At 34.6% G+C, this 6,433-nt stretch overlaps 1 non-coding gene across 1 annotated transcript; it reads right to left on the bottom strand.

The window, feature by feature from the left end:
- Nucleotides 1-1,080: 1,080 nt before the first annotated feature.
- On the bottom strand, nucleotides 1,081-1,190 carry LOC120317975. The gene has a single exon (XR_005559377.1). It is a non-coding gene; the product is annotated as a U6 spliceosomal RNA (small nuclear RNA).
- Between the last annotated feature and the right edge of the window lie 5,243 nt (nucleotides 1,191-6,433).

Raw genomic sequence — 6,433 nt, 5'->3', positions numbered from 1 at the left:
ATATTCAAGTTAGAGGAAATAAAAATAAAGTAAATCAAAGTTTTAAATTGGTCTTTTTGGTCTCTGGAGATCTGCTCTCTCTTCCAGAATTTTAATTTAACAGAGAAAAAAATAAAAGGAAAAGCTAAAGCTATTCTTCTGGAGTGCTTTATAATATGCTATCATTATTTAGTTCCGAAAACCATATTCTCTGTCCCAATCTCATGTTTTGTCCATAATAATTCCAGTCACCTCTATCCAGAAATTGTTGCAAAATCTCTGTAGTACCTCATTACTTCTGCCACAGATTTAGTTCAGCCCCCAGTAACTTTTCCAAAATGAAAAAGTGCCATGCAACATTACAACTTCAGTTTATTTTACAGGATGATGTTAAGAGAAAAAAAAAGGTCAGGAAATACAATTGAGAAGAGTCCTTGCAGTACAGCTTATCTCTTTTGTGAAGTTGTTCTCCCATCATTTTTCCATTTTTCTAATGAGACTATAAGAAAAGTAAAATTTTACATGATCGCTCCTGACAGTTCTTGGCAACCAGGAAGACAAAGAATGGAAAGGATCTCTCCCTTCCATCCAAGAGTGAAATTTGGACTTCAGCATAAGGCTCATTTAGACAGCAATTAAAGAACCTCAAGGACTGGGAGGAAATTAAATGATCAATGCAAAGAGGCTTATTTAATGGTGAAATTAAGTAAACTGCTGATACAAATGCCTATTTATCATCTACTGGTTTCTAATTGGTTTCCTGTTCTGCCAGTATGCAGCATTTTCAGAAGGGATTACCTTCCTTTAGTACAACACTTGCAAATGCAATAAATCAAATATATAGCTTTGGATAGAAGCTATACCAGAGCCAAATTATGTGATAGCACTCAAAATTAATGCCTGCTATAATTTTTAGTTTGGAATACAGAATATATCTGGCCTTGTACAGCCACAATGTAGAAAGTAAAAGGTTCTTTTGAAAAACACAGCAAGAGAATTTGTAAAATATCTATTCAAAGTGCCATGCCCATGTCACTGTTAGTGTCATTCAAGTCACCATCTTCTTTGACTTGCAGTTTTCAGTTCCATCAACTTAAAAAAAAAAAAATCCTAGGCTGCATTAACAGAGAGGATGCATGTCATCCTTATGCAGGGGCCATGCTAATCTTCTCTGTATCACTCCAATTTTAGTATATGGACTAGAAGACTTCTAAGATCCCTTCCAACTCTGTTATTCTGTAAGTATTCATTTTATTATTAATATTTACAACTGGGAAAAGAAAAGCAAACACAGATAAAACCAACAGAGCTAGAATTGCTCATCAATAAATGTTTTCCCAAACTTGCAGCTGAGTTACCAGAGATCCATCTGAATATTAAGATATCAATAGATATTAAGATATCTGTTTTTTAAAAATACTTTAGGATTAAAGGAGTACCATACAGTAACCTTCCCTTATCCATTTCTACATTTCTATTTGCTCTTCAGGTCATAAAACTTCATCTATTTTTTTTAATAATAGTGAAAATGCTATTATTGTAAGCCTGATTATGGATTTAGAGTATCCACTGTCATTGAGACAAGATCTGATCCATGACAGGGAGATTGGACAATGCCTATGGGAAGAATATATTCCTTTCTGGATGTTTTCTTACACAGAAAATAGGAAATTGGAAGGTAAAATGAGGTCTATACAGTACTTTATTTGCCAGCTTTTCCTAGCAAAAGCTTTTTGCTGTACTTGTCCCTATTTTGAACAGACCCAGTCAATCTCGAGCCTATTCATATAGCAGCAATATATTATTAATCCTATTCAGGCATAATTCAGCAGAAAGGGCAACAAATTAGCTATGGAATTGCACAACTTTATGCACTGGAAGAAACTCATACAGTACTGAGCATTTTCTGTATAGTCTGTTATGTGTTAACAAACTTCTGAATCATACAGAATCATACTTCTATAAATCAAGAATTCTCTCTGCTGTGGAAGTTTTGTTCAACATTTGATGGGACTAGAAGAAACCACCTAACCTTGAGGACATGTCTAAAAGTTACCTGTGATTCCTTTTCAGCTGAATATCCCTTTAGACATAATAGAGAGGGGTACTTACCCTTCCCATTCAAGGAAATCAGCATACTACCATAAACCCATCTTATTCTCCTCACTGGATTCCAATTACAAACATCTGTAATAGAAAGTTTATTTTGTTCTGGGAACCTCTTTATGTAATATAGAGAACAGTGCAATCATCAAGAACTTCCTCTGTTTTAAGACCATTATTCTCTACACTTGAAAGATAATGCAAATGGGACTATGTTGATGTACCCATCCATAAGTATAAGAGTCTTATGCTTGAACAAGTCTGACCAATAATATCTGCAAATAACAAAAGGCAAAATTAATATTACAGTGTCATCCTACAAGCACAGATCTTTTTGTGTTTATGTGATCTATTGCATGCACATACATGGCAGAACAGATGTCCCACTATTGCACGGGTGTCAAATTCACTGCATCATGTGACATGTCATGATGTATCGTGACTTTTTTTGCATTGCTGGAGCTGGGGTTGGTGCAGCCTCCACATAATGCAACCGGCCCATGGGCCAGCAGTTTGACACCCCTGCACTATTGTGATGTTGTTTTGTTGCTCTAACAAAGGTTTCAGATTTTGTGTCTGCCTTAGTAAAAAAAAAAAAAAGATAACTTTACTGAAATTATTTTGTCTTCTATAAAATTATTTTACTGCAAATTATTTGCTGTAAAACGTCTGCTCGTAATAAACAATAGGTATCTGGTATGTGGTTTTTAGAACGCAAATATGTGCCTTGCAACATATGAGTCATGAGTGTCACACCCCCATGTACAACCTCTGAAAGCAGGCACATCTTTTCCCTCTGTAGCTGCTACACAACCCAGGAAAATTCAAGTTATGTTTAAGGAATTACCAATAAATATAGCCTTTATACTCAGAAACCCCAGATACTCCAAAGCACCCTCTTGCTTTTGAATCCAAAGTCCAGCATAATTTTAATAAGCAAATATTTTCAATGTTTCAGAAACAGCTCATGAAAAAAGACAATAAAGATACAGACAGCAAGCCAAGCATACTAGCTCAGCTTCTAAAGCTTAAAATTAGCATATGCTTCTATTTTCTTAATAAAAAATGTTTTGGAAGTGATTCAGCCATATCTTAAAACAACAAAAAGAGATAAGTTATATATGGTGATGCAGGAGTTAAAGACAGATTTAATGGGGTGAAACTCTAAAATTCACGGGGTCCTATGACCAATATGCAATTAATGTGCCCATTTAGGCATTTACTTAGTGTGTGAAAAGTACAGGGCTATACATTAACAGTAATGTTATTTTAGCAGAGAGAAAGCTCTAAACAATAGAACATATATTACAGAGTTGCAACCATTTACTTATTGGAGGCAACTTAAAAGTATAATGTAAGGAAGAATATGCTGTGTTTTTAATAAGAGTGATCAACCAAGAGCAGAACCATTCAAAAGACATAACATTTTCCTTTGATGCAATCTCCAATATTCATTTGTAATATTCTCCAAAAGTGCATTAATTATATATGAGGTGTGATATTTGTTTATTTGCAGTGGCTCACAACAAGCAAATAGCTGTGAGGCAAACTGGTTCTTGTTTCTTTTTTAAACTTGCATAGTAGTTTTGAGGTACAAGGCTTAATCATTTCCTTTTCCTGCTGGCCATTTTCCAGTTAAATTTACTCCTAATCTGTTCCCAAATGACCTTTATCCAAAATCTGAATAATTCAGGGACTGAACAACCAGGGGAGGAAATCTTTAGCATAAAAATGGTCAGGAAAAGCTGCAATCTCCAACTAATGAAAATAAAACACACAGGTTTGTCCCATACATGTATGTGTAATATATAGGTTATTCTATCTTTAGAAGTTTTTAGGGAAGAGTAAACACATTTGGATAAGAGGTGGGTTCAAAATTGGATAGAGACAAAGTTTTATGAGAACCAGTATCTAATTTGAAAATATTCCTGAAGGGACCACCTTTTAAGTACACGGGATTTGCAGAACATGGACTGTGAATCCTTAGTCCCACTTCTCCCTTCATGTATTCAGAGTAGATGGAATAAAGATTTTACAATTAGGCTAGAAATATATATTTTTTTCTTTTTTTTCTTTTTTATCAGAATGTAAGATTTAATATCAAAGAAAATATTTGCACAGTGTCAAATTAATTAAATTCAGCACAGATAATGTCAAAGAATAAAATAAATCCTTGGTTGGAGCAGTTACGTTTTATCCTTTCCCTTTTTTATTTATATCACTCCAGGAGGTCAAATTAAAAGTAGACTAAATTAACATTTCTAAAAGTCAGGAGCAAATGTTAACACCACATACAATCCAACCATAATATTCTTTACTATTATATTGATAGTGTTAGGACTATTTTCTTTATTTATTTCTCAGAGTGTCAGCACTAGAAATTAATAACATTTCCACAGGGGCTCATTTTTCTTCATATTAGATTATTCAGTAGAGCCAGTCAGAAGGAAGAAAAACATTTCTCAGTGTTATTGGGCTGTTACTATATCAGCTGGAACTATGCAAAAAGAGGAAGAGAAAGAAGGAGAAAGAGAAGAAAAGAGAAGAAAAACCTCAAAGCAATGCAATATTCATATCAAATATTAATCATATGTTTACACATTTTGAAAATATATATCTTTAAAATACATTCATGCTAAGAATATGCTGCTTGGGAGTATCATAAGGAACTATTTCCTTTCCAATAAAGAAATCATATTAAAAACAATGCACTCTGCCTGAATTAGTTGTAATAAATACATTTGTACCTTATCCCACCTATGAGCACAATGTATTTCCAATCTGAAAATCCAAAGTTTGACAGACAAATTCACCTTAAGCTAAAAAAAAGAAAATGCACAGGGAATAATTAGAATGAGTTATCCAAAATAGCTAGGAGTTATTGAAGGAAAAGATTTCTAAAAGATTTCTAAAATACCCAGGTGGAAAAAGAAAGCACAATATAATAAAGAACCCTTGGTCTGCCTGTGCATATCCCGCTGACATGTTGCTTGCTTTCAGAAACGTAAATGATTTAAAAGGAATAAGCAAAAATGTACATCAGGTTTGCCACAGTTTTACAACCTGCTTTAATCACCTTTGGGCTTTCTCCAAAGAATTTGGGGAGGTGGTTGTTACAGATGAGATTTCAGTAGGGCGATTAGGGATACTGAACATATGTGGTGAGTAAAGAGAAAGAGAGGGAGAGGAAAAAAAAACATAGTGATGGTTAAAGCATAGTTTAATGACTCCAATCTCCATCACTTTTTCAAATGTATTGTATGTGCAAGTCCATAGTACAGCATAATGTGTCATAATTTGGCCTCCAATTCTGACAGCAGTGCCTGACTTGGGCATTAAATCATTGCCCCAAGGAATTCACATTCTGGCAATTCCTGATGGGTAGGGCTGTCATCTCCTCCCACACATTACCTATCACTTTTGACATGATTGAATCAAAATTAGTCACTACATTTAGATGTAAATTAGAGACATCCAAGAATACTAATGAGCACAAAAATATAGCTCTGTGAAATTGACACAGCAACAGCTCACTACAGTCTTCCACTGTTCCTAGAAATTATTTAAGCCATGATAATAAAAGTGTTGTATCAAAAAAAAAGAGAAAAACTTTTTGGGAGAGGTGTATTTAATCCTCAAATACAAATGATGCTTTGTAATATTAACTTTTCTTGCAATTACCAAATATTAAGTAAATACTGGGTGTGTATGTGGGTGTGGGTGTGCCATGGAAAGGGAAGAAGCAAAAGAGATAACTGCCTGACTATGAACTGCACAGAAGCAAGGCTTAGTGCCTGGCAGATGTTTCCCATTTAAATTTTACTTTTAAAAATGCTGTAAAACCATTATTACAAGATCCCTGGATGACAGCAATTATCATTTCCACTTTGCAGACTGAGGATTGAGGATAGCTGAGTGCATTGCTAGTAAAAAAAATAAAACCTCAGAGAGTGATGAATGTGACCTGCAGTGAGCTCACATGTGACAATTCAGGATTTCATTAACCAGCTGAAGCAACTTCCTTTTGTTTTCCTCTTTATACAAGCTTTTCCCTTATAGAGAAGTTATGATTATTTATGATGCTTTGAGCTGACCTTGGCTGAAGTCCATGTTCTCAAGATCTTCCATTAGGTTGCTAAGGTTGTGACATCCCCCTTCTTCAGCTGTACTTTTCTATACTTTTAGAAAAATGAAAATAGTGGATCCCCAAGTCTAGTAACAGATTGGGGAGGATCCAGTTGTTAGCAGTGAATGATGAACTTTGAGTAACCCAATGGCACTGCATCAGCCTGCTTCCTTGTTTTCTTGATATTCTTTTCATCCAAGTTGATTCTAGATTCATAGCTAATTA

Source organism: Crotalus tigris, unplaced genomic scaffold (genome assembly GCF_016545835.1).
Source record: "Crotalus tigris isolate CLP2741 ecotype Arizona unplaced genomic scaffold, ASM1654583v1 scf7180000019960.70428, whole genome shotgun sequence".
NCBI lineage: Eukaryota > Metazoa > Chordata > Lepidosauria > Squamata > Viperidae > Crotalus > Crotalus tigris.
The sequence above is the reverse complement of the archived record's forward strand: the minus strand, read 5'-3'. Positions and strand labels throughout refer to the sequence as shown.